The sequence below is a fragment of the Equus quagga genome, chromosome 13, assembly GCF_021613505.1.
Source record: "Equus quagga isolate Etosha38 chromosome 13, UCLA_HA_Equagga_1.0, whole genome shotgun sequence".
Taxonomy (NCBI): Eukaryota; Metazoa; Chordata; class Mammalia; order Perissodactyla; family Equidae; genus Equus; species Equus quagga.
In genome coordinates, this window is record NC_060279.1 from 80740676 (window position 1) to 80749377 (window position 8702).

The following is an 8702-nucleotide window of genomic DNA, read 5'->3' on the forward strand; positions in this document are numbered from 1 at the left end:
CATAGCTTTTAGTAATGTTTTAATATCCAATAAAGAATTCCTTCTCTTTACTCTTATTTCAAAACATTCTTAGCTAGTTCTCTTAGTCCATTTGGGCTGCTATAACAGAATACCATCGACTCAGTGGCTTATAAACAACAAATTTATTTCTCACGGTTCTGGAGACTGTGAAGTCCAAGATCAAGGTGCCAGCAGATTTGGTGTCTAGTGAGAGCCCACTTCCTGGTTTGTAGACGGCTGTCTTCTCACTGGGTCTTTGTGTGGTAGAAGAGGCACAGGAAGTTTTTCTCATCTCTTTTTATAAGAGCACTAATCTCATTCTTAAAGGCTCTGCCCTCATGACCTAATCACCTCCCAAAGGCCCAGCACCAAATACTGTCACGTTGGGGATTAGGTTTCAACATATGAATTTTGGGGGGACACAGACATTCATACCATAACACTAGTCATGTGTCAGAACTCTTCTGCAGTTCTACCTTCCCTCCTCCCAAAACACACTGGTTAGGAAGAGAAGTGAAAGGTGGTGGAGAGCAGTGTGCTTTATCATTGTTCTTGTAGGGAGGATGCTGGTGCAGGGCTCCCTGCAGTGGGTGGGGGATGCCTTCTTGGGAGGACCAGCAAATCCCACGAACAACAGCCCTTGTTGGCCTAGGGAATAAATCATGCCTAGCACATAGCATGTGAGTTTTCCAGATACAGTCAGATACTATAGTGGCAGCTCTGATGGTGAAGTTTGTTAAGGAATACCACGTCCACAGGGTCTTGTCCCATCTTTCCCTGTCTGCCCCATGTTAAGTGCCCCACCCTCACCCCTTCCCCATCTGGGCCTATGCTTTCAGGTTTGATGGTTCAAGATGAGTTTTTCTCGTTCAATAAATGAGTCATGATGATAAACAATGATGGTTATGAGCTCCTTTTCTAGACCCTTCTTGTCCCTGGTGATGGCGCTCTGAGGAGGTGTGACCATGGCTGCTGGCTGTCCTGCAGCCAGACCCCCACTGAGTTAGAGTCTTCTGTGTTTCCTCACATTCCCCTCCATCCAAGGAGAGCTGGGCAGGGCCTCATGGTCTGGAGCTGTTGCTCAGGTCTCTGCTGTGGGAGGTTGGATGACAGGAGGCCCACAGGGAGGACCTTCTGGGAAGAGTATGGTGTGGGGGGAACCTTTTGGGGAGAGCGAGGCCAGATCTGAGGGGATAGCAGGCGTGGCAAGAGGGTAGGTCCCCAGGGCTCTTTTGGTGCTGGGGAGTGGGATAGGCAGACTTGGTCCAGACAGTCCATTTCAGGGTCAGGACTCCATTGGGGAGCCCTGAGGAGGAGTTGTTGGGGGCAGAGCTCACAGAGGAGTAGAAAGCCATGGAGCAGACATGGGTTGGTGTTGCCAAGACCACGGAAAACACAAGTCCTGTGTGAAAGTGAATGTGAACTGCCCCCCACCCCCACCCCCCCAACACCAATGACTGGTTAGATGAGAGTTCTACCCGCAGGCATCTGCCATTGTGAGAGGAAGCTGTGGCCTGTGCAGTAAAGGCCTCAGTTCTCAAAAAAGATGGTGCTGGCTTGAGTGGAGTTGGAGTTGGTGATGGACATGGGTGGGTGGGACTTCCCAGGTGTGGTTCCAGGTGGCGAATGTGAATGAACATCTGTTAATTTAGAAGTTATCTATTTTAAGGTGACTTGAAACACACTGTTTATTTGCTTATTGCATGATGTGGAGTTTGCTTTAAAATTAATGTGTGAATCTTTTGAAATAGAAATGTCAAGAGCAAACCTGATTCCCCAAGGGGAAGGGGTGGGTCCTGTGGTCTAGGGCGCGGTGTGGTTTAGGTGGCTGCCCTCACACAGGAGACCTGGCCTTTCTTGGGCTCTGTCTCTTCATCTGTCAAGGGGATGGTCAAGCTCGTGGTGTGGGGGAGAGGAGGGGACAATTGTAGCACCCAGAGCAGGCCTGGCATGTGGGTTGTACTGGGGTGCCATCTGCCCTGGTGTGGCATGTGTCAGTCTTTTGATCTTTGTTATGGCTGAATGCTATTCCACTGTATGGGTATTCTAGGATTTGTTTATCCATTCATCTTTTGATGGACATTTGGGTTCCACCTTTTGGCTACTGTGAGTGTGAACATTCCTTTACATGTACTTGTTTGAGTACAGTAGACCACACTTATCCTCAGTTTCACGTTCTATGGTTTCAGTTAGCCACGGTCAACCATGGTGCAAAAATATTAAATGGGCAATTTCAGAAATAATTCATAAGTTTAGCTCGTCATTCTGAGTAGTGTGATGAAATCTCATGCCATCCTGCTCCATCTCACCTGGGAGACGAATCACACTTTGTCCCGGGTATCCACACTGTACTGTATAGGAGAAAACATAGTATATATAGGGTTCGGTGCTGTTCTTGGTTTCAGACATCCACTGGGGATAAGGGGGGGACTACTGTACCTGTTTTCAGTCCTTTGGGTTATATACCAGAGTGCTGACTGAAGTTTTAGCAGAATCCCTCTACCTATTGTGGGGCAAACAGACCATGGGGAGGATGAGGGGGGATACCAGTTCAGTTAAGGGGCTAGGGCCATGATGAGGGGAACAAGGATGGTGGCAGTGGAGTGGTGAGGAGTGGAGCCTCCTCATTCTGGAACCCAAGATGAGGATTATGGGGGGCCCCTTGGTTTCGGCTCTGAGTGAGTAGAGGGATGGAGTCACCACTGAGCAAGGAAGGAAGCAACTAGAGGGATAGCATTGAGCCAATGAAGTCTAGGCTGCCTGCAGACTCCGGAGTGGGGAGCCGAGGGGCAGCTGGCCATAGGCTCCAGGAGCTGAGGGTGACATGACTGTGGTGTGAGGGCCGGCCAGAGAGGAGAGAGGGAAGGGAGTGTCCCTATGGCAGGGAAAGTCCAACAGGTGTAAGGAATGAAGAGATCCACACATGGAGTGGAGCAGTCATGCAGCTCCAGGTGGGGCCAGGGCTTCCTGGAGACGTGTGTCCACTCTCCTATGGACTCCGGGTTTGGGCCTGGGTGTCTCTCAGCCCTGGGCATTGTGGAATCCTGGCCCCTACCCTGAGTCTGCTCAAAGCAGGGATGGAGAGGAGATGACCACGCCGGGCTGGGCAGGCATGTCTGTAGCCCCAGAGCTCTGTGACCTTTGAAGTGTGGACAGATTTTGGGACCCCTCTCCCTGGTCTAACAGGCGATCTAGCAAGCAAACCACATAGGCTTTAAGTCAGTACAATAATATCCATGCTATTCCATGAAGCAGCCGTGCAGGCCGTTGTCAGCCTGTGTCAAATGACCTTGCAACTCCACACCTCATGACTGAAGGCGCCAGCTGGAGACATCAGCAATGGGAAAAGATAAAGGATACCTAGCTCCTACATCCACAGCTGCACTTCTTGGAGACTGAGGGAATAATTAACAACCCTGGTTCTTGCCTCCCTCTTCACATAGATAACATCAGCATCTCTGAACTTGTTTGATGTATAACCAAGGAATTCTTTTTTTTTTTTTCTGCTTTATCTCCCCCAACCCCCCCGTACACAGTTGTATATCTTAGTTGCATGTCCTTCTAGTTGTGGGATGTGGGACGCCACCTCAACGTGGCCTGATGAGCGGTGCCATGTCCGCGCCCAGGATCCGAACCCTGGGCCGCCGCAGCGGAGTGCGCAAACTTAACCACTCGGCCACGGAGCCGGCTCCTCTTTTTTTTTTTTAAAGATTTTATTCTTTTCCTTTTTCTCCCCAAAGCCCCCTGGCACATAGTTGTATATTCTTTGTTGTGGGTCCTTCTAGTTGTGGCATGTGGGATGCCACCTCAGCATGGCTTGATGAGCGGTGCCATGTCCACGATCAGGATTTGAACTAGCGAAACCCTGGGCTGCCACAGCGGAGTGTGAGAACTTAACCACTCAGCCACGGGGCCGGCCCCAGGAATTCTTGTTTATGTTAGCTTCAATGTATAATCTAGAGAAAAACCAGATGTAGACAGTTCTTCTTTTTCTGACATATTTGAAAACTACTTGTAAGTTTTTTTCTCTTTTCCTCTTCCCTGCACATACACTGTTTTGTGAAAGAGAGATGAGCTGCACTTAAACTCACACACCTCGGAGCAGTTCCTCAGAGCCCTCTGTTGAACTGTTTTCCTGGGGTTCAAACTCCTCACGCAGATTACTGAATAAACTCCTTCACAAACATCACCTAGACACTATTTCAGTGGACAGAGGACACAGTTGTGACCTTCACCAGGAAGGAGTGGTGGTGGCTGGAGGCCGCCCAGGGGGACCCTGTCCTGGGAGGTGAGTCTGGAGAGGCCATGTAGGTATTTGCTTTATGATTATTTATTAACACCCTGGATCAGGGGCCCTGCGCTGCTGGGGGAGACCGGGCCCTCCCTCCCAGAGTCGTGGCTAGGGGCCTGAGGCATGGGGGCTCAGCCAATCTTGGTCGCTGGGCTAGGCCTGAGTCCCTGCATGGCCTGAGAGCCAAACATGAGAGCCACTGGAATCCTTTTCTCCATGGCTGAAAGCGCAGCCTCTGTCATGAATTCATGGATCCATCTGTAACCATGTGCTATGAACCAGCAAGTTTTACTGTGACCTTTCCCTTTTTCTAATTTATTTTTTATTTTATTTTATTTTTTGAAGAAGATTAACTCTGCACTAACATCTGCTGCCAAGCCTCCTCTTTTTTTTTTTTTTTTTTTTTTGCTGAGGAAGACTGGCCCTGAGCTACCATCCATGCCCATCTTCCTCTACTTTATATGTGGGACGCCTATCACAGCATGGCTTGACAAGTGGTGCATAATTCTGCACCCAGGATCCGAACCAGCGAACCCTGGGCTGCCGAAGTGGAATGTGTGAACTTAAACACTACACCACTGGGCCAGCCCATCCTATTTTTTAGATAAGAAAATTGAGGTTCAAGAAGGTTGAATTGTTCATTGTGCAGAATTAATGCAGCAGGCCTGAAACTTAGAGGGGCTAGCTTGCACGTTGGCCCTTGGCTCGCTTAGATTTTGGGAGGGTTCCCATTATTCCTGAACACTTAACAGCAGCTCACTGAGCCCAAACTGTTTGTGCAAACATAGCTTATGTCGAACACCTGATTCCTTCTGGGAGTGGGGGATTTTTGGTCTCTGCCAGGCAGTGAGTGCCTACGTGACGAGCTTACGATAAAAACCCTGGTGCTGCGTCTCTCAGGAGCTTCCCTGCTGGACAACATTTCACATAAGTTTTCACAACTCATTGCTGGAGGGATTAAATGTGCTCTGCGCAGCTGCACTGGGAAAGAACTCTGGAAATTCATGCCTAGATTCCCCTGGACTTCGCCTCATGTACATTTTCCCTTTGCTGAATTTTCTCTGTCCTTTCACTGTAGTAAATCAAAGCTGTGTGGACGACTCTATGCTGAGTCCTGGGAGCAGTCCTCATGAATCACCAAACCTGGGGTTGTCTCAGGGGCCCCAACACACTCACCCTGGATCACACAGCTTGTCAGTGGCAGGGCAGGGACACAAGTCAGAACTTCCATCTCTGATTTCTCAGAACACCTAGAGGGGAGGTTTGCAGAGTCTGAGAGGAGACTTCAAGCTGGAGGGAAACCTGACAGGCAAGGCCCTTATGAAGACAAATGAGAACATGGGCCCCATTCCCAGGGAGCCCCTAATCCAACTGGATCAGGGAGGAAGACCCAGGAGGAAGGAAGACCAGGGTCTTCTCAGAGGTGGCAGCAAGCGTGGGTGACCCTGAGGTCCCAGCTAACCCTTGAGAGCCTGGCCTTCGTGGGGGCATTTTCCTAGTTTACTTCCACATCTTGAGCTCAGTCACTTAGATCTACCGGTCACGGGTGAGCAGATGGCAACGCACACGGGATTAGGGACACTGAGCAGAGGGGCCTGACAGTGGTCAGCCCAATGGCCACTCCCCTCCCGATTCTGTAGATGATGCTGCAGAGGAGCATTTATTTAAAACACAGAGAGGGGACAACCCAGTGCCACAGCGGTTAAGTGTGCATGTTCCGATTCTCGGCAGCCCGGTGTTTGCCAGTTCGGATCCTGGGTGCGGACATGGCACCGCTTGGCAAAAGCCATGCTATGGTAGGCGTCCCACGTATAAAGTAGAGGAAGATGGGCACGGATGTTAGCTCAGGGCCAGTCTTCCTCAGCAAAAATAGGAGGATTGGCAGTAGTTAGCTCAGGGCTAATCTTCCTCAAAAAAAAAAAAATTTAAAAAATAAAACAGACACAGTCTAAAGAAATACTGTGTTCGTGTTAATAGATAATCATAAAGCAAATACCCATGGCCACCTGCCAGGTTAAGACAGAACAGGGCCTCCTCCTGCCACTGCCCCAACAGCCCAGCCTTCTCTGCTCAGGAAACGAGCTCCAGACTTCTGTGATTGTATGAGAGCTCTCCAGAGACACAACCAATAGCTTATACATAAAAGGAGATTGATTTGGAGGAATTGGCTCTCATGATTATGGAGGATGAGAAGTCCCATGATCTGCCATCTGCCAGCTGGAGACCCAGGAAAGCTGGTGGTATAACTCAGTGTGAGTCTGAAGGCTGAGAACCAGGGCAGAGGATGGGGTAAATCCCAGTGCAAGGGCAGGAGAAGAGGAGACGTCCCAGCTTAAGCTGTGAGGCAGGGGAGAAGGAGCAAATTCTTCCTTTCAAGGCCTTTGGTTCTATTTAGGCCCTTAATGGATTGGATGATGCCCACCCACATTGGGGAGGGCAATTTGCTTGACAATTTGGGTCCACTGATTCAAATCCTAATCTCACCTGGAAACAGCCTCACAGACACACCCAGAGACAGAAATAATGTCTTACCTGGGCACCCTGTGGCTCATTGATAACCATGTCCTTCCTTTCCTTTATAGGAAGCCAAACCACATGGTTTGCTTCTGCTTCTTTTTGAACTTCATGTAAATACAATCATAGTTGATGCTTTCTTTTGTTAAGATTTTTACTTTTTTTCCTTTTTCTCCCCAAAGCCCCTCGGTACATAGTTGTATATTCTTCGTTGTGGGTCCTTCTAGTTGTGGCATGTGGGACACTGCCTCAGTGTGGTTTGATGAGCAGTGCCATGTCCGCGCCCAGGATTGGAAACACTGGGCCGCCTGTGGCGGAGCGCGCAAACTTAACCGCTTGGCCATGGCACCAGCCCCGATGCTTTCTTTTCTCTCTTGCCTGTTTTGCTCAGCATCATTTCTGGAGTTTGTCCACGTGGAGCTGGAATCTGTCCCCTGTGTGGCTATACAGTGTTCCATCGTAGGGCTAGCCCAAGCTGGTCCACCCATTTGGCTGTTGACGGGCATTTGGGTTGTTTCCCATTTGGGGCTATTATGAACACTTGCCTGCCTCTCCTGGAGCATGGGTGTTTCTCAAGGGTTGCGTCTAGGAGTAGAGTCCTGGGCCATTGGCTGTGTCTGTCTTCAGCTTTATCCACACAGCAAACAGTTTCCATAGGGGCTGTCCTGTTTTACATTCCCACCAGGCATATGTGAGAGTTCCAGTTGCTCAGCATCCTCACCCACACTTGGTATTGTCAAACTTTTAAATTTTATACATTCTGGTCAGTGCCTAGTAGTATTTTTCCATTTCAGTGTGGCTTTTATTTTTATTTCCATGATGACTCATGATAGTGAGCTCCTTTTCATGTGCATATTGTCATCTGGATTTCCTCTTTTGTAAAAGTCTTGCCCCATTTTTCTCTTGGGGTACCTGCCTTTTCTCATGGATTGGTAGGAATTATTATTTGCTCTGGATGCTAGCTGTGCATATCTTCTCCCTCATTCTGGCTTGCCTTTCACTCTGTTTACGTTTGATGAACAGATGCTCCTAACTCTTGGCACTACAATTTATGAAGCTTTCCCTTTATGCTGAGTGTTAGTCTGACTAGGAAAACTCTTTTCCACCTTGAGATCATGAAGGTAGCCTCCTGTGTTGCCATGAAAGGCCTCATTGTTTTCCTTTCACACCTAACTCTTTATGTGGATGTCCCTTTTATGAAACAGCTGCTCCTTCCTCAAGCTCTGCAGGGCTTACTCTGGCACAGGACAAGAGTACGCTTGTAGGGGCTGGCCTGGTGGCGTAGCGGTTAAGTTCGCACGTTCAGCTTCTTGGTGGCCCAGGGTTCGCCAGTTTGGATCCTGGGTGTGGACATGGCACCGCTCATCTAAGCCATGCTGTGACAGGTGTCCCACATATAAAGTAGAGGAAGATGGTAATAGATGTTAACTCAGGGCTAGTCTTCTTCAGCAAAAAGAGGAAGATTGGCAGCAGTTAGCTCAGGGCTAATCTTCCTCAAAAAAAAAAAAAAAAAAAAGAGTCCACTTGTGTGAGAGTCCATGGCTGGGCTCTCTCTTCTGTCAGTTGCATTGGGTTTCTTCATCTCTCTGAGTTCTGACGACTGCGTCTTGCTGACAGGCTTGGAAAGAGACTCTGTACCTGGTGGATGTGGTGATTATCTTCTCACACCCTCTCATGGTCTCCCAAACAAGTAGTGGGTGAGCAGCTGGCTCTGCAGGTCAGGGGGCTTTTTGTGCTTCTAGGTCCCAAGGATGGAGGACAGAAGTGCCGTGTGGACCTGGCTGCCTATCTCTGAGCCTGCTCGCTCTCCTCAGGCACCTGCCCTGGGCTCCAGGCTTGCAGCACCACCATCTGCTTCTGGCCCTTTGCAGGTACTTTTCCCTCCACTTGGTGCCCT